Raw genomic sequence first — 25,710 nt, 5'->3', positions numbered from 1 at the left:
AACAAAACAAATAAGCAAGAAAATATAACCAGCAACATTGAAAGAAAAAAGAAACCAACAGAGTCAAGAGAGAAGGAGGGGGGTGGTGGGGAAAGGAAAGGGAAGGGTCAGGTCAAAGAACATGTATAAAGGACCCACGGACAAAGCCAAAGTGGGGAAGGATTGAGGGAGGGAGGTGGGGGAAGGGGGCAGGGGAAAGTGGTGGCAGAAAGGTGGAGACAAATGTATTTGAACAAAAAATAAAAATTAAAAAAAGGAATTGTTCTGTCTGTCCATTTTAATCATTCCTTTAGGAAGAACCCTCAAATGCACTGTCGTCTTGGGGGCATGCTCATGCACATGAACTAGTGGCTGAGTAATATGATGACTAACATGAATTTTCTTTGCAGACCTATAGGCTTGCTCCTCCAAATCTGTCTAAATAGGAGAGCTGATTGCTGGCTCTATGTAGGTACACAGGGTGTGTAAGTGGATAAGCTTCATTACTGAATGTGTGGTCAGTGTTGTAGAGTCCCCAAAAGGCAAAATAAAGAGAGACTGTAATACTTTACAACATTAGACATTGTAAAATTTCTGCCAGTGAAAGCTCAGACCTTTCTTACCCACAAACTCTTATACCAGAAGTTAGAAGCCTCCCTAGACAGATTTTCACTTGATTTGAGGACCATTTTTCTGGTTCTGTCTTGGGAAAACCACTAGTCAGTTGATGGAAATGGAAAAGAACCAATGATTCACTTGTTCTACAGGAAGATGGTTTTCAAACATGTTCACAAATTCTTCGATATTCTCCTTATCAAGAATTGGGGATCTATGTCCCCTCCTCTTGAATCCAGGTGGGCTTGTGGCTTTTTGACCAATAGCGTATGACAGGTGTTATTTGACTTTTTAGGCTAGGTCATAAGAGACTATGCAATGTCTGTCTTACTTACAGGAATACTCATCATGAGAGCCCTGAGGATGCCATCATATGCAAGTCACATGGACAGGCCATATTTAGGTGCTCTAGATGCCTGGCCTAGCTGAGCCCAGTGTTAGGTAACCCCAGCCCATGAGCTGAAATGTGAGTGAAGAATCTTCCAGATGATCCCAAGCTGAGCCATTCAAGTCACCTCCAACCAGTCCAGTGACATTTTATTGCTTGAGTATTTCTTATAATTTCCAGTATTTCCCTAGACATTGTGAAACAGAAATAGGCCATCCTTGCTATGCTCTGTCCTGGAGCACAGACTCATTGAGCACAATTAAATGGTGGTTGTTTTTATACCACCAAATTTTGGATGGATAGTTATGCAGTAATAGATACTTGATGCATGAAGATAGTCCTTTAATTAGTTACCCTAGTTACTCCTTCTCCACCAACCTATGCACATACCACATCTTATGATTCTGTGCTTGAATCTCTGAGATTTCCTTAAGGACTCATGACATTCCTCAAGTGGGCCCATTTTGACTTTAACCCTTTCCTGCATGTCCTATGGATTGAGGCTTTCCTTGCTATGGATCAATAAATTCACATCTGATTTCTGTCTTCTAGAAATTCATGAAAATGTCTAAAACCATTGTTGTAATACCTCGTTGATCTCTGGGAAATGATGGATTCATTCTCTCTGTGTGTCACAACTGTTATTTCAACCAGCTTGTGGACGGAGGAGGTAAAAGTCCCTCCTGAGAACAAACCATGGAGTAGTTTAGGTGAAGAGAGAGATCCTCCATTAAAATATGGGCAGATATAATATCCCTTAATAAATTCTAAATAGGCAGTGCCTATGAGACAACATACACATGAATATTAAAAATGTAGTCAAATATCTTTTTTGCCTAAATCACATAGGATGTGAAATTGATTAGATTAGTTTTATTCTAACTTGGTTGGGGATTGTTTATTTTTTATTGATTCATTTTTAAAAAGAAATTTTGAAGCTTAATTTATAAGCAATAAAATGCATCCATTTAAATGTATAGTTCAATGAGTTATAAACAGATTTGAATGTACATGAAACCACCACCCCAGTCAAGATACAGAACATTTCTATCCCCCACAAATGTGTTTCCTGCCCCCCTTCCAGTAAATAATGCCATCTATCCCCACCCAATCAACCACTGATCTGATTTTTATCACCATAGATTAGTTTTCACTGTTCTAGAACTTTATATAAGTGGAATCGCACAGTATGTTTACATTCGTACCTGCTTTTTTCATCCAGTGTATTTTTGAGCTTTATATATGTTAAGTATATTAGTAATTTGTTCCTGTTTATTGTTAAAAAGTATTTCTTTTGTGTATCCATTTATCTGTTAATGGATATTTGGGTTTTGAGGTATTATTATTAAAGCTGCTCTATTTTGGTACAAGTCTCTTGAGAGACACTGAATGAATATTGTAGACCCACATATTGTAAAATCTTTGCTTCTTCCTTAGCACAAGTAGTCTCCTTGGTAGAATTCCTGGTGCCAGCTGTCTGAAAGGGTAAGACTCATTTTCTCAGTTTTTCTATGAATGATAAAACTCTGGATTTCAGGAGTTAGAGGAATGAGCTAGCCAATTCAGAAGTAGCCCCTGAAAATCAAAGCCACCATTGATGCATGAAAAAGTTGACTCAGGCCTGTTTTGATACTAAGCATTTCAAAAAGACAAGCGTCCTCTCCTTTAAATAGTACACAAGTACTACTACCACAAAGCAAAAGACTGAAAATGCATCCCCTTTGACTGGTGAGGTCTCAGTGTTTAGGAATGGCCATGCCTATAAAAATAAGCACTGATTTGGGGAACTGGAAAGGAAATAGAAGGTACAGGAATTTTTTTCCTCCTTTTAAACATGTGAACTATTTTATAGCAGATATAGAAAGGGGTAGGAGGTAGTATTGGTCAACTTCCTTTAAAAACAATAGCAGCCACTTAAGTAGCATTTTATTTAATATTTATGAGTACCATAAACCATCCTAATGACTTTTCTCTACATGCTTTAATTAACTTAATTTTCACATTATTCTTTACAATGGGTGGTTGTTATGGGCTGATTTGTGTTCCTCCCCAAAATTCATATGCTGTAGTCTTAACTCCCAGAATCTCAGAATGTGACTATATTTGGAGACAGGACACTTTATAATTATGTTAAAATGAGGTTACTAAGGTAGGCTCTAATGCAACATAATGGGTGTCTCAATGGAAGAGATTAGGACACAGGCCACACAGGGGGAGGAAACTGTGAAGACAGAGAGAGAAGGTGGCCATCTACAAGCCAAAGGGAGAGGCCCTGGAAAGAACCAACGTTGACAACATCTGCCCTACCTAGGATTTCCAGACTCCAGAAGTGTGAGAAAATAGATTTCTAATCTTTTAGCCACCCAGTCTGTTGTAATTTGGTATGGCAGCCGCAGCTGACTGATTCAGTGCTGCATATGTTGTCTCCCTTTTACAGATGTGGAAAACTGAAAATCATGGTAACTTGTAAAGCTTTGTATGCCCAGTAATGAAGACAGCTGACTGACTCAAAAGTCATGCTTATAAGCATTATGTTAAAAACCCACTTTTTTGCAAGAATTCCTATTAAAATACCATAATGTATTTCACAGATTTAGAACAAATATTTCAAAAATTTAGATGGAAGCTAAAATGACCCCAAACAGCTGCAGCAATCTTTAGAAAGAAGGCCAAGGTAGGAGGGATCACAATAACTGATATCAAACTATACTACAAGACCACCGTAATCAAAACAGTCTGGTACTGGCATAAGAACAGACACATAGATCAATGGAACAGAATAGAGAGCCAGGAAATAAACCCATGTCTCAACGGTCAATTAATATTTGACAATGGGGGCAGAAGCATAAAATGTAGTAAAAATATGTTCTTCAACAAGTAGTCCTGGGAGATCTGGAATGGTACATGTGAAAAAAAATGAAAATAGACCACCAACATACACAAAAATAAACTTAAAAATGGATAAAGGACTTCAATATAAGCTACAACACTATAAAAGGCATAGAAGAAAACATAGGCAGTAAAATTTCAGATATTTCATGCAGCAAAATTTTCACCAATACATCCTCTAGGGCAAGGGAAATAAAGGAAAGAATAAACAAATGGGACTATATCAAATTATAAATCTTCTGCCTTGCTAAAGAAAACATCATCAAAATGAAAAGGAACCAGAGGAGCTAAGATGGCGGAGGAGTGAATGGGAGTCATGCTGACCTCCTCCCAAGACCAAACTGGAATTGCAACTAAATAGTGGAGAAATCACCTGGAAAACAATGGAACGATAGTGGGAGAGGAGCCTTGGAGCCGTGGACAGACAGTGGATTCAACTCTCACACATCCCAACAGGTGAGAAGTGCGGTAGAGGCTCGAGAGGGTGGGCTGGGCGCCCATGGGCACCAGCACCAGAGGGACATTGAAACGGCCAGTTAGCTCCCCCCGAGAAGAACGGGGTCTGAATCATAAACAGGGACCCCTAAACTACAGCAGCTAAAACCAAGAAAATACAGACCCCAAAAACGCAACCCTAAAAAGCTTAGGGGCACTCTCTGCCAGAGACAGGTGGCTGGGGATGCAAAGAAACATTTAAAGGGCCAATGCAAAAATTGCAGTGGCAGCCACCCTCCTTGATCTCTGGGTAGAGGCGGCAGCAGGGTGGGCTGGTGCCTGGGAAAAGACTGGTGAGAAAAACTTTGTGAAGAGAACTGACAGGGCGGCCAGGGGAGCCCCATGATAATGCACCTCCCACTCTGCAGCTACCATCTCGCTCAGGCATAAGGGAATCAATTAACCTGCCTTTTGTGCACTCTGCACACAGCTTGTGCACATGTGAGCTAGGGGGCTAAGTGCAGACTCGCTGGGAGAGCCTTGAGGAGAGGCTGGAGGCAGAGGCGTTGGGGAAAGAACGAGAGGAGGAACCGGGGAGTCCCGACTCCCTCCCCGTTCTGTAGTCTCCATTGTGGGCTGGAAAGGCATGACCCCAAAGAGGCAGAAGTGGGGCGCACATGAACCAGACTGCCTGCGATTGAAATGCAGTCCGCACAGGGGGTGGGTCCTAGGCCGAAGGGGTCACAGAACTGCCCAGAGGCCCCTGAGGGGAGACTAGAAAAGGAGGCGTTGGGAAAAGAACGGGAGGAGGAACCGGGGAGTCCCAACTCCTTCTCCTTGCCGTAGTCTCCATCATGCAGGAAGAGGCCACACCCCCAAAAGAGCCAAAGCCGAAAAGCACACATAGACACCCCAAAACCACCCAGTGTAGGCGCACACTTGCGCCGAGTGACTGGCGAGGGTTGGCGAGCGTGTGTGTGACCCGCGCGGGCTGGCGAATGCTTGCACCAACTGGCAAGGCCTCCCAGTGATTGGCACTGATATGGCCTGCGAGGGAGTGCACAGAGCGGCAAGGGCAGGCGTAAATTGACCCACCCGGCCCGTGATTGTGGAGTAGGTAACAAAATTAGTAGATCCCAGGCCGAAGGGGTCACAGAGCTGCCCAGAGTCCCTGGAAGAGAGACTGGAGACAGGATTACCCAGAGAGTCCTGGAGCTGACTTCCTCCCATTTCCATAGTCCCCATTTGGCGAGGGCAAGGAACGCACCCAAAGAGCCAAAAGCGGGGAAAACACACAATAGAAGACTCTAAACTAACCAGTGCCAGGGTGACCACCGGCCTGGGGGGCCAGACGAGTACACGAGGTCGTGAATAAGCCCCCTGGGCTGGGGCAAGCACACGAGAGCCCAGGTGGAAGGGGTATCCTGCCGGGCCGGGGAGCGCGATCAAGGAGCCAGCGTGAGAGTGCAGAGTGATCCCAAAATATAGTCCAGCCCTGACAGAAGGGGTCACATAGCTGGCCAAAGTAGGAGTCAGACACAGACAGTAGACTCTCGGAGGCTCAAATAAACAACCCAAGGTCATATAGGGTCAACAACTGACATAATCAGAGGCAGGCCCAGAAAGAAAAGTAAAGGGAAAAACAAACAAACAAACAAACAACTAACTAAATAAATAAATAAAAAGACCCACCTACAACCATAGAAGTATAATCCATAAAGTGAGGAAATCTAGACGGCCCAATTAAGGCAGAAGCAAAAATAAATAAAAAAATAAATACATTACTTAACAGACTCTCACAAAAATGGGAAGAAAAAGAATTTCCCCCCAAATGAGTGGAAAAGGGGACTCCCCACAGACAGAGCTAGATGAAATAGAGGCAAGGGAACTATCAGATACTGAATTCAAAACAATGGTTCTAAGGAAGCTCAATGAGCTCAGCCAGCTCAAAGAGAACTATGAGAAACTGCAGACAAACTATCAGGATCTTACATCAAACTATATCAACATGGAAAAGGAAACAGAAACTATCAAGAAGAAACAAGAGGATATGAAGAATACCATTTCTAAATTGAAGAACACAGTAGAAGGAATCCAAAGCAGACTGGATGAAGCCAAGGATCGAATCAGTGAGATGGAGGATAAAGTAGAAAAAAGCTCCCAAGGATCGAATCAGTGAGATGGAGGATAAAGTAGAAAGAAGATGAAATTGAAAAAAGACTCAAAAAGAAAGAAGAGGCATTTAGGGAAATGCAAGACAACCTGAAACGTAATAATATCCATATAATAGGGATACCAGAAGGAGAAGAAGAGGAGCAAGGGATAGAGAACTTCGTCGAAAAAGTAATGATGGAAAATTTCCCTAATTTGAGGAGAGAAAGGCTCTTGTGGATCCAGGAGGCACAAAGGACCCCACTCAAAAGGGACTCAAAGAGGTCCACTCCAAGACACATCGTCATTAAAATGGCAACTATCAAAGACAAAGAGAGAATCCTCAAGGCAGCAAGGGAAAAGAAGAAAGTAACATACAAAGAGGCCCCGATATGGCTAGGAGCTGACTTCTCAACAGAAACACTACAGGCCAGAAGGGAATGGCAACAGATATTCCAAGTCATGAAAAGCAAGGGCCTACAACCTGGGCTGCTCTACCCAACAAGGTTCTCAATTAAAATAGAAGGGGAAATAAGGGAGTTTCCCAGGTAAAAGAAAGCTAAAAGAATACATCTGTATCCAAACCAGCATTCCAAGATATGTTAAAGGAACTGGTTTAAGCAGATGAAAAAAAAAAAAGAGTGAAAAAGAGAAAAACACAGGTACAAAGAGAAAAAATGAATAGGTTTCTATCAGTAAGAACTCTCAATGTAAATGGACTAAATGCCCCAATCAAAAGACACAGGATAGCTGAATAGATAAGAAAACATGACCGACACATATGCTGCCTACAAGAGACCCACCTCAGAGCAAGAGACCAACACAGATTGAAAGTAAAGGGATGGAAAATAATATTCCAAGCAAATGGGCACAAGAAAAAGGCCTGGGTTGCCATACTTGTATCTGACAAAGTAGATTTCAAAACAAAGGCCATAAAAAGAGACCCAGAGGGGCACTTTATAATATTTAAAGGAAGAATCTATCAAGAAGATATCAACATTGTAAACTTATATGCTCCCAATATAGTAGCCCCCAAGTTTATAAGGAAATTGTTGATGACTTCAAAAAAGATATAGACAGCAACACACTGATAGTAGGGGATTTCAACACCCCACTGTCAAAAATCGACAGATCTTCCAATCAAAACATTAATAAACTATTGTGGAGTTGAATGACACACTGAATCAAGGAGACTTAACTGACATATATAGAACCTTACATCCCAAAGAAGAAAAAATACATGTTCTTTTCAAATGCTCATGGCAGTTTTTCAAAGATAGACCACATGATAGGACACAAAGCAAGTCTCAGAAAATTCAGGAAAATTGAAATAATACCAAACTTTTTCTCAGACCACAAGGGCTTGAAACTGGAAATCATCCTCAAAGAGAACCTTCAAAAACTTGCAACCTCATGGAGACTGAACTGTAAACTATTAAACAATGAATGGGTCAATAATGAGATAAGAGAAGAAATCAAAACATTTCTGGAAACAAATGAAAATGAACAGACAACAGTCCAAAACCTATGGGACACAGCAAAGGCAGTCCTGAGAGGGAAGTTCATAGCAATACAGGCTTACCTAAAAAAGATAGAAACATTTCAAATAAAAGACCTAACACTACAACTTCAAGAACTGGAGAAACAACAACAAATAAATCCCAGAGCAAGGAGAAGGAAGGAAATAGTCAAGATTAGAGCAGAACTGAATGACATAGAGATGAAAAGAACAATTCAAAGGATCAACCAATCCAGAAGCTAGTTCTTTGAAAAGATAAGTAAAATCGACAAGCCTTTAAGCAGACTCATCAAGAAAAAAAGAGAGAGGACCCAAATTAATAATATCAGAAATGAAAGAGGAGAAATAACAACTCATACAACAGAAATAAAAGGATTGTCAGAAACTACTATGAACCATTATATGCCAAGAAATTTGAAAATCTTGATGAAATAACAAATTTTTAGAAAAGTATAATCTTCCAACACTGAAGGAGGAAGAAACAGAAAGCTTGAACAGACCGATAACAGCTGGGGAAATTGAAGCAGTAATCAAGAAACTCCCAGCACACAAACCCAGGGCCAGACAGTTTCACAGGAGAATTTTACAAAACATTTAAGGAAGACCTAACCGCTGTCTTTCTCAGACTATTCCAAAAAAATCCAAGAGGAGGGAAGACTTCCAGACTCTTTTTTATGAGGCCAGCATCACCCTGATCCTAAAACCAGATAAAGACCCTACAAAGAAAGAAAACTACAGGCCAATTTTGCTGATGAACATAGATGCTAAAATCCTCAACAAAATATTGGCAAACTGCATCCAGCAATATATTCAAAAGATTATCCACCATGATAAAGTGGGATTCATCCCAGGGATGCAGGGATGTTTCAATATACGCAAGTGAATAATTGTAATACATCACATAAAGAAAAAAAAAGACAAAAACCACATGATCATCTCGATAGATGCAGAAAAAGCATTCGATAAGGTACAGAACCCATTTATGATCAAAACACTCAGCAAAATGGGAATAAACGGGCCATTCCTCAATGTACTAAAGGCCATGTATGAAAAATCTACGGCCTACATCATACTCAACGGTCAAAAACTAAAAGCTTTCCCGCTAAGATCGGGAACATATCAAGGATGTCCGCTTTCACCACTTCTTTTCAACATCATATTGGAAGTCCTAGCCACAGCAGTCAGACAAGAATAACAGATAAAAGGCATCCAAATAGGAAAGGAGGAAGTAAAGCTATCATTGTTTGCAGATGACATGATAGTGTACACAGAAAACCCGGTAGGCTCCACCAAAAAACTACTCAACCTAATAAGTGAATTTGGCAAAACACAGGATACAAAGTCAATATTCAGAAATCAAAGGCATTTTTGTACACTAGCAATGAAATAGAAGAAGAAATCAGAAAAAAATACCATTCGATATAGCAAGAAGAAAAATAAAGTATCTAGGAATAAATTTAACGAAAGAGGTAAAAGACCTGTATGCAGAAACTATACAACATTGAAGAAAGAAATTAAGGAAGACACAAATAAATGGAAGCATATACCATGCTCATGTATTGGAAGAATTAATATCATCAGAATGTCCATACTACCCAAAGCAATTTATAGATTCAACCCAATCCCTATTAAGATACCAATGACATATTTCACAGAAATAGAACAGACATTTCAAAAACTTATATGGAGCCAGAAACAACCCCGAATAGCCGTGGCAATTTTGAGAAAGAAACACAAAGTAGGAGGGATCACAATACCGGACATCAAACTCTTCTACAAAGCCATTATACTCAAAACAATCTGGTAATGGCACAAGAAGAGACCCATACACCAGTGGAACAGAATAGAAAGCCCAGAAATAAGCTCAGGTGTATATGGGCATCTAATATTTGACAAAGGGGGCAGAAGCATAAAATGGAGCAATAATAGCCTCTTCAACAAATGGTGTTGGGAGAGCTGGACGGTTACATGCAAAAAATTGAAACTCCATCATCAGCTGACACCATAGACAAAAATAAACTCAAGATGGATGAAAGACTTAAATATAATTCGCAACACCATGAAAGTCCTAGAGGAGAACATTGGCAGGAAAATCTCAGGTATCCTAAGCAGCAATTTTTTCACTGATATGTCTCCAAAAGCAAGGGACATAAAGGAAAGAATAAGCAAGTGGGACCTCATCAAAATAAAAAGCTTCTGCACGGCTAAAGAAAACATCAGCAAAATGAAAAGGGAGCCAACCATATGGGAATATATATTCGCTAATGAAAAATCAGATAGAGATTTGATCTCCAAGATATAGAAAGAACTCACTCGACTCTACTCCAAGAAGACAAAGGATCCAATCAAAAAATGGGCAAAGGATCTGGGCAGACGCTTTTCCAAGGAAGAGATACAGAAAGCCCAGAGATATTCGAAAGGATGCTCACCATCACTAGCCATCAGAGAAATGCAGATCAAAACCAGAATGAGGTACCACCTCATACTGGTCAGAATGGCCATCATAAACAGGTCAACAAACAACAGGTGCTGGCAAGGCTGTGGAGAAAAGGGAATCCTCGTCCACTGTTGGTGGTAATGCAGCCTGGTGCAGCCATTGTGGAAAGCAGTGTGGAGTTTCCTCAAAAAGCTGAAAATGGAACTGCCTTTTGATCCAGTGATTCCCCTCCTGGGACTCTACCCTAAGAATCCCAGAACACCAATTCAAAAGAACCTATGCACCCCAATGTTCATAGCAGTACAATTTACAATAGCCAAGTGTTGGAAGCAACCGAAATGCCCATCAGCAGATGACTGGATCAAAAAGCTATGGTGCATTTACACAATGGAATACTATGTAGCAGAAAGAAAAAAAGAACTACTAAACTTCACGACAGCATGGATGGAACTGCAGAGCATTATGCTAAGCAAAATAAGCCAGGGGGCGAAAGACAAATACCATATGGTCTCACCTATAAGTGGAACCTAAGCAACAATACAAAGATGCAAGGAAAATAAGACCAACAACACTGAAAGGAAAAGAAACAAACAAAGACAAGAGGGATGGAAGCAGGTGGGGATGGGGGAAAAAGAAGGGAATGGGAGGGTTGAGGAACGTTTAACAAGGTCTCTCGGACAAAACCGAAGGGGAAGGATAGAAGGAGGGAGTGGGGAGGGGGCAGGGGAAGGTGGTGGGGGGTAGGCAGAGGCAAATGTATTTGAAAAAATAATGAAAATAAATTAAAATAAAAAAAGAAACCAACAGAATCAATAGGACAGGAGGGAGAGGTTTGGGAGGGAAGGAAAGAGAAGGGTCCAGTTAAGGAACATGTATAAAGAACCCATGGACAAAGCCAAAGTGGGAAAGGATTGAGGGAAGGAGGGGGGTGGGGGGTAGGGGAGGGTGGTGGTGGGAAAATGGAGACAAATGTATTTGAACAATAAAAACAAATTGAAAAAATATAAATAAATTTTAAAAAATAAAATTATAAAAAAACTAATTCCAAATACCCATTAGTTTACTACGCTTACGCCTAAGCTAATAAGATCTGTAATCTAAATTAAAAGCCTAAGGTTTAACTAGGACATTGAACTTGGAACTTGATAAATTGCATATTAATTGTTTAAAGTAAAAATTTTTCTAAAAATGAGTTTTTTCTTCATTTACTCTTAAAATAGCTTTTTAAAACAGCTTAGTGAGCTGTAATTCACATACCATAACATTTATCTATTTAAAGTATACAATTCAGTGAGTTTTAGTATTTTCCTATATTTGTACAGCCATCACCACAATAATTTAGGAACACTTTCAACTCCCCGCAAAGAAACCTCACACCCAGTTACAGTCACTGAGTCCTCTCCATCCCACACCCAGGTAATCACTGGTCTACTTTCTTTCTCTATGATTTGCCTATTCTGGACATTTCAAATAAATGGAATCATACAATAAAAAAAAAATGAAAAGGGAACCAAATATGTGGGAAAACATATTTGCCAATGATACCTCAGACAACGGTTTGCTCTCCAAAATATAAAAAGAACTCATATGACTCAATGTTAGGAAGACAAACAATCCAGCTAAAAGATGGGAAAATGACCTGAACAGACACTTCTCCAAGGAGGTCATACAGAGGTCCCATAGGTATATGAAAGGATGCTCAACATCACTAGCCATGAGAGAGATGCAAATTAAACCCACAATAAGATATTACCTCACAGGGGTCAGAATGGCCATCATTAGCCCTGGCTGGTGTGGCTCAGTGGATTGAGTGCTGCCAGCCTGTGAACCAAAGGGTCATTGGTTCAATTTCTAGTCTAGGGCACATGACTGGGTTGTGGGCCAGGTCTCCATTAGGGGGTACATGAGAGGCAACCACACATTGATGTTTCTCTCCCTCTCTTTCTCCCTCCCTTCCCCTCTCTAAAATAAATAAAATCTTAAAAAAAAAAGAATGGTCATCATTAAAAAAATCAATAAACAACAAATGGTGAGGTCGCAGAGAAAAGGGAACCCTAGTGCACTGTTGGTGGGAATGCAGACTGCTGTAACCGCTGTGGAAAAAAGTATGGAATTTCCTCAAAAAAGTGAAAGTAGATCTGCCTTTTGATCTAGCAATTCCGCTGCTGGGATAATACCCTAAGAATCCTGAAACACCAAATGAAAAGAACCCATGCACCACTATGTTGATAGCAGCATTATTTACAATAGCCAAGTGCTGGAAACAGTCTAAGTGCCCATCAGTAAAGTGCCCATACTATGCAGCAGAAAGAAATAAGGAACTCCTACTCTTTGTGACATCATGGGTGGAACTAGAGAGTATAATGCTAAATGAAATAAGGCAGGTGCTGAAAGACAAATATTATATGATGTCACCTATAAGTAGAACCTAGTGAATAAAACAAACAATAAGTGAAATAGAACCAGAAGCATGGAAACAAGGGACAGGCTGACAGGGATCAGAGGGGAGGGAGGAGACTATAAGAGAGAAAAAAAGAGGAAGGGCCTAGTTAAAGAAGAAATATAAATGACCCATGGGCATAGTCAACAGGGTGGGGATTGACTGTGGTGGGGGGGTGTGGGGGGGTGGGGCAGGGGAGAGCTCTGGGAGAAATTGATACAACTGTAATAGAACAACAAGTAAAAAAGAAAAAGAAAAAAAGAAGCAAAAAAGAAAAATAAAATGGATGGTAGGTCCCTATCTTGTAGGAACTAACAACTCACTGTCAAGACAAATTGCATAAGAGGGAAAACCTACGCTGCCCAGACATCAAATCCACACAGCCCAAGGAGTTGTAGGACCAGGCTAAGCATTTTTTGAAAGACTGTCTAGGACTGTGTGACCAGAGTTTTTGAACATGCCAAAGTTGTTGGCAGAACTGACATAACCTGCAGTACAAGTATTCTCTGCCCCTTGAGGTGGGCTCAGTGGCAACATAAAGATGATGAAGAAACCCCCCAAACCAACAAATGACAGATTGCCTAGTGTGGTTGTTTGAATAATGGGCCTCAGAGATCTCTATCTCCTAATCCCACATCGCTGTTGACATTCTAACTTTAGACTCCTTCCCAGAACTGTAAAAAAATCAATTTGCATTGTTTTAAGCCACTAAGTTTGTGGTACTTTATGATAATGGCAATAGGAAACAAATATACCTTTGTCCTACTGTAAAGCTCCATGTGCCAGGTACTATCGATCTTTGCCAATTTCATGCCTGGCAAGTCTTTGAATCAGAATATTGCTCAAATTGTTTTCCTCAGATAAAAAAATGTCCTGCTTTCCTTAGGCCAACTGGGGCCCCAAAGCTCTGCTCCTGGGGAGAGTGGAGTGTCTTTAACGAATCTGCCACATCCTCCAGCTCTTCCAACAAGTCCAGAGCTACCTAGTCAGCACAAGCAGCAAATGATCTGAGGGTTCTGGAAACTTACTCAGCAAATTCCATAGCTCATGTCCCTCGAAGTCAAAAATGGAGGAATTTCACTAGTATTTGGGTGGCTGCTTCTTGTCACAAAACTATTATTACTGAATAGATATCTTCAAAGTTACATGCTGTCTAAATCTTACTTGACTTTGTCTTATGCTTTGATCTCTAATTGTCTCCCTCACCCCCAGCTGTACAGCTTTACTAAAAATAGAACCTCTTCTGAGTATAAATCAAAGTGGCTTTCCACAGGGTCTCATGTACATTGAGATTCTGAGATTATTTCTTCCTACACATAAAAAAATTTATATTTATTTTTATGCTTTTGTATTTCAAATTATATACTAGAATTGAAAGTAATTATGCATCAACTTTACAATACTACAGGATTCTATGCATTTACCTTTATCAAAGACCTTTATATTTCCATGTGCTTTCATGTTACCATCTATCATCCTTTCATTTCAACTTGAAGGACTCCCTTTAGCATTTCTTATAGGGATAGGTCTAGTGCAAATGACCTCCTTTAGCTTTTGTTTATCTGGAAGTCTTACTCTTCCCTTCATTTTTGAAAGTTTTGTTAGATATAGTATTTCTGATTGGAAGTTTCTTTTTTCTTTTCAAACTTTGAATATATTATTCCATTCCCTTTTGGCATGTGTTTCTCTTGCAACTTTCAAGATTCTTTCTTTGTCATTGATTTTTGACAGTTTGATTATAATGTGTCTTAGTGTAGGTCTCTTTGGGTTAATCTTGGTTGAAGTTTTCAGAGCTTCTTGAATTTGTGTGTTTATTTCCTTCATCAATTTTGGGAAGTTTTTAGACATTATTTATTCAAGCTGGCTTTCTGCCCATTTTTGTCTTGTCTTTATGAGACTCCCATAATATTCACCCTTCTTAATAGTATCCCATAAATCTCTTAGATTCTCTTTACTTTTCTTAATTTTTTATTTTTCTCTTCTGATGAGATCATTTCCAATGACTTGCCTTCAAGTTTACTGGTTCTTCTGCTTGATAGTATGCTGTTGAGCTTCTCTAGTGAATTTTTCACTCAACTGAACATTCTTCAGCTTCAGAAATTATTTGGCTCTTTTAAATAGTTCATCTCTCTTTGTTGATATTCTCATTTTGTTTATACATCATTTACCTGATTTCACCTAGTTGTCTGCCTGTGTTTTTTAAAGCTCATTGAGCATCTTTATGACAGTTATTTTGATTTCTTTGCAGATAATTTATAGATCTTCATTTCTTTAGGATTTCTGGAGATTTGGTTTGGTCCTTTAATTTGGCCATGTTTTCCTATTTCTCTGTATGCTTTGTGATATTTTGCTGAGATTTAGGCATTTGAAAAGAAAAAACAACCAATCACCTCTCCTAGTCTTTAGAGACTGTCCTTATTTGGAGAAAAATCCTCACTAATCAGCCTAGCTAGAGAGTCTACAGGTCTCTCAAACCTTTTCTGGGGTTGCACCTCCTCTAGACCTTTATGTGTAATTTCCCAGCTGAAAAATGTGTCTGTTTCTATTCATGAGCTCTCCTTGCTGTCTGCCTGTGGGGCACTGTAATCTCTTTAGTGCTGTGGCAAGCTGAGGGGCTCGCTCGTGTTCTTAGTAGACCCCAGGCACCCAAAGTGTGCTGTTTCCTTTCCTGTCAGTGCTCTGAGTCAGGCAAGACAGAAACCAGTCCCTTGGGTGGCACCCTAAAAACTCAGGACATTGAACATAAATTCCATCTGCTGTTTCATTCCTGAAGGAGAGGCAGTGAGTTTCTTCCCAATCATGCTGCACGATGCTGGGAGGAGCAGGTAGGTGCAATGGACTTTCCTAATTGCTCCAATGTATGTATTTTTGGTCTTGAACTCATCTTGAGTCTTCTAACCTCTCAAATGGCTTTTAAAGTTCTCACAAAGGTAATTTTATGGTTCATATGCCTGGTGCACATTATTATTTTTAAGTCAGTATCACCATTGGGAAAAGAGCACCTAGTGCTTCCTATTCCACCATCTTGCTAATGTCACTATGTTGCTCTTTATACTGATCAGTGATATGAATAGTACCATTTTAGAAGGTATTTTCTTAAGGTATCTGTTTTACTTGGCAGCTGAGTAAAGTTTTCCTTAAAGCTACTTCAAGTTTGTTTCCACCTGTGCTAATATGTCTCCTTATGAAATCTTTGTCATTTATCATTACTTAGTGTTTATACTTGTTCAACAAATGTGACAATTAAATAGTTCACAATTCACTCAACTGAACATTCTTCTAAAAAAAAAGGTACCATAGTTTCCTTCATATGCTAACTAATGTAGTGGGACAATTAAAATAATGGTCAGGCATGACTTATTTCCTTTCTTGTATCTTATAGCTTCTTCTATAAGTCTGTCATGGTAGAGATATTGTGGTGATAGTGGGAAAGATAGTCAAGAAAGTAGAAAATCAAGCCCCAAATAAAATAACAATAACAATCACAATAACAATATTTTTACATGTAAAAACGAGGAGATGGTGACTGGGAAGAAGTGCAGCTGTACCAGTTCTTATAAAGAACACAGACAGGTAACTGCATCTTGGTAATAGGCACATTACTCAATAGCATGGATGCTCAAATGAGTGCCTTCATGTCCTTAGACCTCTCCTAAGTGCCTGTTGCTCTCAGACTCTGATTCTGACACTGACCAGACTCACCCTTGCCTTGTCTGAACTGCGCTAATGGGCTTCATCCCTGGTTGATCTGTAGGAAGCAGATCCTCATAGGAAGAGTGTCCAGTTAGAAATTGGGGACTCAGGCTCCTGTCTATGATCTCCCCTAAGGCCTTCTATCTGATCTTTTCCCAGTATTCAACTGGCTCTCCATGACAGTCCATATTCATTTTGAAAAGTGGAGGATGAGTGATCAAATAGGCAATATTTCTAGTAATTGAAGTACCTAAAACCTTATAAGAATATGGGGATTTAAGCCATGAAAACTATTTTTTCCCCTCTATATTAACATTGTTTATTCTTGCTGCTGATGCCTGATGGTTAGAATACTTATGGGGTGAAGCAAGACTCTAAGAGTAATTGTATGCAAAGTTTTCAAGTTGTGGTATATACAGATTACTGGCTTTGAGGAATAAGAGTTTACAAGAAAGGACTAATTACTTAAGCTTAGTCTCTTTTATGTTTCCCTGGGAAGATCTACTCAGAATCTAGGAGGATGGGACCAAGAAATAATAATTTACTCTTGAAATAATTTGCACTATTACCCTAAAGACAGATTCAATTCTGTTAAATTAAACACCAGTTTTCTGTTACCTGCTATGGACAAAGTACAAAAGGAGTTTTTTTTTGAGAAAAATATTGTCATTTCTGAATTTATATGTAACTTACATCACAACTTTGTCATCAGGAAAAGTGAAATGAATAATATTCTTGCTCTTCTTCACTCTTGTGTCAGAACTTGAGCAAGGTGCTTCACTGTTCTGAGCCTCAGATTTCTCATCTGAGACATGAAAATAATAATATACCTTTTTAAAAAAACTGACATGAAGATGAACAAGATAATGTCAGGACTTACTGTGAAGCTTGGGTGTAGTTGGCAATCAATAAATGTTAATTTCTCTTTTATTCTGAATTCTGATGGATTTTTATTGGACTAAGCAACTATTAAGTTAAGGTATTCTATAAATCATGTAATATTAAAAATAACTGTTACTAAAACAAATTTACCAGCACCCTTCAAAATTATGGTCAGGTGGATGAAAGTGATAGAAAAATGAGCAAGCTATTCCCATAGATAAATGGGAAGAAAAACAGAATTCAGCAAAAGTGAAGAAAAGGCAATCAAAAGAAGTTTGAATCAGATGAAGCATCTAAAGCAGGAGGGTGTTGTATTAAAACTCATGGTGGGATGAAATGAAAAACTTGACTCCATGGAAAGAATATATGTTTTAAGGAGTTACTACTTGCATTCGTTTGTGGCCAACTGTTCTGAAATAAATATATCCCTTCAGGGATAAATGACACATATATTTGGCTCCCAAGAAGAATGCAATTGCACAAACTTATGGTATTAATGTTACAGCTGTTGTTGACAGCTGCTATTAGCAACTGTACCTACATCCCTTAGAAAAAACCTGACAGGTGGCACTGGCTGTGGACGGACATCCATGGGGATTGTCTTAGTAAATTTAGATCCAGTAACTTGTTGTTGATGTCCTATTAAATTAATAATAACTGGCTGTTATATTATATAATATCAACATGGTTTTAATTGTTGTCTAATCAAGTAAGACAGGGCATGCAATGATGTCCAACTGCACAGGCAGAAATTGAGGAAAGAGACACATCCCTCTCTGAACTCTACCTGCACTTACACATTTCACTCCTTAGGTTGCTTCTCTACTGGAAATTTTGGATGAGAACTAAGCCTTATGTTTTTATTTTTAACCTTGGAATATATATTCTGAACTATCTAATAGGTTGCAAAAATAACCCAATATTATTTGAATCTCTTTCCATCACGAGGTGGAACCATTAAACCTGAACTGACTTGCTTTGGGCCATACAATGTGGAAGAGGTGGGGTGCCAGTTCCAATAGTTGGTTTCTAGAGGCCTTGAGCTTGACTCTCCATGGGAACTTTTCTACCACCACATGAACAAACCAGGGCTAGCCTGCTAGAGAATGTAAGGTGTAGCTTTTCCAGCCTGAGATGTTAAACAAACCCAGCCAAGAAGGATCATTTTACTGAATTAACTCAAATTGCTGACCCATAGAATTATCAACTATATAAAATGGTTGTTATTCTAAGCCACTAAATTTTTGGATAGTTTTTTTTTTTTTACAAAGCAATAGATAACTGATACTATCCATAACTCATTCACTGAGTCAGAACTCAGTGAGTGTGAACTATATGATTGACTGGCTCACTTTTTCTTCTCAAGATATGGAGAAGTGGTCTAGAACAGTGTCTCCAACTGAATTATTGATACTGATTCTTCACTCTGGATACATACCTAAATCCACATACATTGTAATTCTTCCTATAAGAGTTAAAATATATATTTATTACAAAATATGGGGGATGTGACTTTCTTTGGGCATTGGAATGAGAGAAGAAGTGATGGTTCACCAGTTTTGAGAATTAAGAGTGCTGGCATGCTTTATTGCCCTACTGTATTTCTGCCATAACCATCAGAAGAATTTCCTTTGGGGAACTGCTGTGGTCTCAGTCGGGGCCCCAGAATGAACAGATATATAGAAATAAATGCTTTTTTGTTATGTACAACTGAAGTTTAGGGGCTGTGTGTTATACAGTAATAGCCAACTCAAACATACAACTTTATTTTGACATAGCCAACATGTCTGAACATCCTTCTCAGCGAAGCAAATATGTTAGGCACTATTCTAGTCCTAGGCCCCAGGATTCTAGGCCTACTGCCTGCAGAGCAATCACTGAGTAACTTTGGACAAGTGATCTGCAGAGCCCAAGGCAAGTTCAAACCAAGCAGAGTTCAATCAAAGCATCAGGGAGAAGGGACTGGAGAGAAAGGCAGATGCCATATATAAAGGCTTCAAAATAAGAGCTAGAGGAATCCAAACTAAGCAAGTTGAGTTCTTGAAGAAAAGCAATAGAAGGGAAGACCGAAAAAGATTTCTTGAGTCCTTGGCTCTTTTGAGGGAGGTCTATGTCCTGACTACTGACGAGATAGAGTTGTTAGCATAGTTCAGAAAAAGGCTTTTGTAGAGAATACAGTATACTTTCACCTTCCCTCTCTTCTCCAGATACTTAGGTATGTTGCTCAGGTATCTCTTCATAGGAGTGCATATTTGCTCTTCTTCCCCAAGTGCTCTCCTCTCATCCTAGCAGGCCCATTTTCCACCTGCCATCAGGTATTGAGACGATGCGTATGCTTAGATTCTAGACAAGCTGTTGAACAGCTTTCTGTGATGATGGAAATGGTCTATAATCTGCACTATCCAATATGGTAACTGTTACCCACAGGTGATTATTGAGCACCTGAAATGTAACAGAAGTGACTGAGGAACTGAATTTTAAATTTCATTTAATTTTAAGTAATTAAAATTAATTTAATTTAATATAGTTAGTGGCTATCATACTGGATAGTGTATTGGCCATGCCCACTATCTTATGAAACTTTAATAAATGTTACACATTTAAAATCAAAGCCTACTGAAAGCCTAAGCCTCTGCAGAAATGGCCATAGGCTTGCTGTCCCTCTTGCAGTCCCTGCTTCAGGGCTGGGCATGCTGGACACTGACCATCAGCACACAAAGTTATAAAGCTTAAATTTCTAGTGCCAAGAACCACTCATTTTGGGAAAGATTTTATGACATCAGAATTGCCACCATTAGAATAAAATTGACAATAGCAAAATAAACCTGTGGTTTTTTTAGGTCTCCTGGCCAAGTTCTCCAAAGTACAGAGGAGGCTGCAGCTGTTCATGGGACCTCCCCCCCCTTTTTTTTTTTGCTCAGTTAAAGACTTGGAACTCAAGTCACTGTGTTTGGTAGCTTCGCTTGTTTAAAACAAAGTCAAAACAAAACATATAGCAAGGACTCATGGACAAAACCAAAGGGGAAGAGCTGAGGGAGGGAAGGTGGGAGGGGGCAAGGGAAAGAGGGGGGGGAAGGCAGAGACAAATGTATTTAAAAAGTAAATAAATTAATTAAAAATAAAAAAAAAACAAAAAAAACCAAAGAACATGTACAACTAAACTCATCTTTATGCTCCAGGGTTGGAAAATAATACAGTAAGTCTGGGATATGAAATTTGCTTTTAGATACTCCATTCCCCAGGTGAGCCAATAGCGTGGTGCATTGTGAATGGCCTTCTATAAGTCTACATAGACTTCAAGAATGAGAGTGAAAACATTCCAAACCCTGTTCCCTCAAAAAGATTTTTCACTTTTTTAGCTCTTTCTGATCAGAAACCCTTCCTCAAAGGGTGTGAATTGTGGCTGCTGGTTTGATGATTAGTAGAGAACTATTTTTAAGCACTGGTGCCACTTACTCAGAGACTCTCTGGGAATTACCCAGGTGCATTGCCTCAGTTTCCCCATTCTGTATTCTTTTAAACCTGTATTGACTTTAAGCTATCATCAGGATAGCCTCTTAGTGGCTCCATTTCATCCCTCCAGAGTCTGTGTTCACACTGGTCACCACCTTCCTCCTCCTTGACACATCTCAGCACCTGGCTCCGCATCCTGGATCATGCCCTTCCAGCTACTCTCAATTCCCTGAAGGCTCATGGCACTAGTGTGGTGCATCATGTGCTTCAGTACTCCTCTTGCTTTCTCATCTGGTTCTCTTTCTGGATCCCTGATTTTGCAGGAGCTCCCTACGTAGAGCTCCTAGGAACCACATCCCTGTACCTTGCCTGATGTTTGCAAAAGAAAGGAGCTCAGTGAGTGCTTGACATTGGCTGGAGGTGCCGATGAAATTGTCAGGTCTACATTTGCAATCAAGAGATTTGGCACATCTGAGCTTTAATGAGTCATGGTAGTAATCTGCCATGAGCAGACCAGATGAGCGGGTAGTTTCTGAAGGGAAGGAGTGGAGCAGGTGGTTCTGGGAAAGACTTGAAGGGCAGAAGGCTGTATATGCCTGAGCCTTGTTCTTTAGTGTGGTTTGGGGCACAGTAGCAGCAGCATCACTTGGGTGATGGTTAGAAATACAGGATCTCAGGCCCCATCAGAATTTGCATTTTAACTACATCACTAGTGATCCATGTACACATTAACATTTGAGAAATGCTGGTCTAGAAGTAAACAGACATCTGGGATACTACCTAAGAGATGTGAATCCTACAAAAGAGGAGCACTTTACTTCCTATTTGGGAATTAGACATCACTCCTGAAGGAACCAGGACCAACACACTCTGAGGAAAAATGTAAAAATCTAGTTCTTTAGTGGGTAAAATAATATTAAATATTTTTAGTAAAAACAAACAAACAAACATACAAACAAACCTCTACACATATACACGGCCTACATGCTAAGGGGAACTGCTGAGGGGCCATTGGGGGTAATGATTCAAGGATATAAGATATCTAAAGAAAATGAACCTATTTTGAATATACTGGTTTGATAATGTCAATATCTGGAAATCCACTCAAGTGTCCCACATGACTGCTGTCAGAACAGAGGAAGGCATAAGTGGGCAGATGTCAATCAAGAGTGATCTTGAGGACAGGAAGTTTGGTGAAATTTTGGGGGGATTGTTAGAAATTATGTTATTTTACTCCTTTTATTACCCCCAGATGGTGAGGATAAAGATTTTGGAAAATAAACTCTTGTTTGGCCACTAAAAAAATAGAAGAGAAAATCTTAAAGACACCTTTCCAATTAAACCCATGTCAGAAAGAGACTTGACATTCGGAAAGTTTTACTTTTCAGGTACGAAACCTATTCAGAACCAGTGATATTTTCATTCTGCAGCACTCTAAGGTAGGTCACTTGAGAAATTTTTTTGGGCTTTGCTGACATTTACTCTGCAGGTGTAACGAGGGCTGGGAGCCCAACACCCTCTCCTGCTTTCTTTGCTACGCAGACTCCAAAGGAGGTCAGGGCTGCAGTGCCTTCCAGCTCAACAAATAATCTCCTTTCTGATCTCTGCCCTAGGAGAGATGCTCAGGTCTCATCCAGTTGCTCTGCAAACACAAAACTGAGGACCCAATATGTTTCAGCAGGTAGGGTCTCATCTGCTTTCCCCCATCAGTGTGCTGGGTGTCCCAGTGACATCTGACAGACAGCTGGCATGGCCACTGCTGTTGCCTGCCCCACAGATGAACCTCTGCCTTGTTGTCAAGGTTTAACCTCAATAGCAAAGGTTTAGGCAGTGTCAGTTCTTATTCTTCCCATCATTTTCTCTCACCAATGCCCATCAATAAGGTTTCCCATTACAGAGCACTTCAGAATGTAGTGGTTTTAAAGAGATTTGAACTTCAGAAGCTCAAGTGCAATCATTATCTCTTTAAGCTCCACCCCCCACCAAAAAAAAAAAACAACAAACAAACCCAGTGAAGATTGGAATGGCACACAGACTCTTAAAACTCTTAATTCATCATTTCTTTTATCCCAAGAAGAAAAGAATCACCATTTAATTTTATTTCTAAAATGTTGGAAGTTGCCCTGAAGATAAAAAGATCTCCTTAAAGAGTAAAGATGACATGGGGAGGCTTTGTAGGATTATATCCTGGATGTGCTAGATGATCCTCAGGCTAGGCAGATTTTGGTGGAACTCCCAGCTGTTGAATTAACACTGGAGATTATGGAATGAATCAGCCAAGGGAAAACGCTGTCTAGTTCCTCTAAATATGCAAAGGAGAACCTATGGGGCTGGGTGGTGTCTTGTGGCCCTTTTTGGTGGGTCCTAAATATTTATTTTCCTAAATAATAAAGCGTCCTAAAAGAATTCCCCACTTTCCATCTTTTCCTTCTTGATCATCCTTCATCTATTAAGACCTCTCTCTTGCCATAATTTAGTTGCATCCATAACTTATCACTCACATGACAAGCCATAACAAGAACTGGTTTTCTTTAAGGACTATCAGCTGTCACTGGCCAATAAACAAAAGTTCCTTCTGTAAACTAAATATGACACAAACATTAAATGGTTGTAGAGCTCCTTATCATCTATAGATTATCATCTATAATCTAATGTACCAGAGGGAAGGGCTGCAGCGATAAGAAGTACTCCACAAAGCGTGTCCCAAAGTGGTTGGATTTTAGCTAAGTTGGTGCTCCAGCTATGTCAGTTACATAAGAAGTTATTTAAAAACCTGATGGCATAAATTGGTCATTCTCATACTTACAGATCCTGTGGATCCATGGGGAATAGCTCACCTCTGCTCTAGTCAACATCAGTTGCAGGATTTGAGAATTGGAGTCTGGAGTCTTATGGGGATTGTTTATTCCCATGTCTGGTTTCTGAATTGGAAACATCCAAATGGCTGGTGCAGGAAATCTGGGGTTCCTGAGTCATCACTTTCCAGTTTGTATGGTCTCCCCAGCATGGCAGCTTCAGCACAGCTTGGTCTCTTTCACTGTGGCTCAGGACTCCAAAGATCTACCTCTCCAGGAAGTGAGAGAGAGCTGGGGGAGCCCTAATGCGTTATGATCCAGACTGGGAAGCCACAAAATGTCACTTTGATGAAAGGGAAGCACTAGCCAGTCCATTGTCAAGGAGAAGGTAACCAGACTCTATAGTTTGATGGCGGGAGGGTTATAGAACTGGCCACCAATGTTTTAAGCCACTGCAGTTGGGCAGGAATGGGATGAGGAGTGGGTGCTGGGAAGCAATAATGAGGAGTTGGCTGGGAGAGCTGGTCAGTGCTGGTCGTCCATCTGCCACATTTTACCTTTAGTTTTGTGGGAATCTTAGCCATTTACATTCTCAAAGAGGAAAAATAACTGGCCACAGGCCCTTTCTGAATCTGAGGATGCAGCTAGGCATGCCTTGCTCCAATGGATTACTTGAGTAAAAGGCCTGTGCCATGAGAACTTGCTCTGCTTCCCTCTGAGATAATGACAATTCTTGTTCTAACTGTGCTAGCTTATACTTAATTCATGAGCTATTAACTCAGTTAACCCTCACCACAAGCCCATGAGGTAGGCATTATTGCTACGCCCATTTTTCAGATGAAGAAACAGTGGCACAAGAAGCACAAAAATACTTGATTATTTAGTTAGCACATGATTATTATCAGTTCTATTGTGTCTCCTCAAACTTCCTATGTTGAAGCCCTAACCCCTAGTACCTCAAAATGTGGCAGTATTTAGCTATAGGACCTTGAAAGAGGAGATTAAGGTAAAGAGAGGTCATATAGTTGGGCCCCAATGCAATGTAACTGGTGTTTTTGTAAAAAGAGGCAATTAGGATACCAACAGGGACAGAGAGGGAACCACGTGAAAACACAGTGGGAAGACAGACGGCCATCTCTGTGTCAAGGATGACCTTCGAAGAAACCCGCCTTGCTGACACCTTGTTCCCAGACCTCTAACATCCAGAACTGTGAAAAAATAAGTTTCTGTTGTTTAAGTCCCCCAGTCTGTGGTAATTTGTTATGGCAGCCCCAGCTAACTAACACAATAGTAATGCTGTTGGCATGTGAGCCAAGGCTGAGTCTGGCCTGAATTCTTATCCATTCCACTGCTGGGGCTGGCAAATGAGAGAGAATTCCTTGGAGGTCTCCATCAGTGAACCTCTTCCCTAGTTTTCCCCACTACTGGTAATCAGTATGTTTTAAAACAGGCTAGAATTCCTCCCCTGAATAGTTCAAGGTGATGCTCAGTGGAAATGTTAGGAGGATAAGCCAATTCAAAGTGAGGAAGGAAAAAAAACACCTCAAATGAGATAATTTAAAATAGGATAAAGGGAATTTTAAAGCTCCCTGGGACCTTGCTTGGAAGTTAGAGATGAAGAAGAGAAGTCTGACGGGTCCTCAGAGCTTCCCTGTCTTCATTACCCTGCAGTTATGTAACCTGCTGCCTCATTTGAACCAGGGACTAAAAATTCCTGCTGGGACACCACTGCCCTTTTTATGAAATACTTCTTTTTACAATTGCTGCTGTGACCCAAGCAGCAAGTGTATGGGGCTGAAGTGGGTGCAGTGAGGGTGTGGGCATGGGGTAGTTTGGATATACATCATGGAAAGCAAATTCCTCAGGGACAGCTTCAGGTTCTTGACCTCAGAGAGCGGTCCAAACTGCCCTCCCACAGTCAGTCTTGGTTTGAGCAGCACAGGCTTCCCCACCACTTGCTCTCCCAGACCTGCCCTGAAACAAATGTCATGGTTGGTGTCCCTTGTGCCCTGTCAGAAGACCTCAATGCCAAGA

The 25,710-nt window shown here is 40.2% G+C and overlaps 1 protein-coding gene across 1 annotated transcript in view; it reads right to left on the bottom strand.

The window, feature by feature from the left end:
• Positions 1–25,710, bottom strand: part of SLC24A3 (solute carrier family 24 member 3) — a 545,985-nt gene that overhangs the window by 87,781 nt on the left and 432,494 nt on the right. The window lies entirely within an intron of this gene.

Source organism: Pteronotus mesoamericanus, unplaced genomic scaffold (assembly GCF_021234165.1).
Source record: "Pteronotus mesoamericanus isolate MK-2021 breed Mesoamerican mustached bat unplaced genomic scaffold, CSHL_Meso_final contig_25, whole genome shotgun sequence".
Classification (NCBI taxonomy): Eukaryota; Metazoa; Chordata; class Mammalia; order Chiroptera; family Mormoopidae; genus Pteronotus; species Pteronotus mesoamericanus.
The sequence above is the reverse complement of the archived record's forward strand: the minus strand, read 5'-3'. Positions and strand labels throughout refer to the sequence as shown.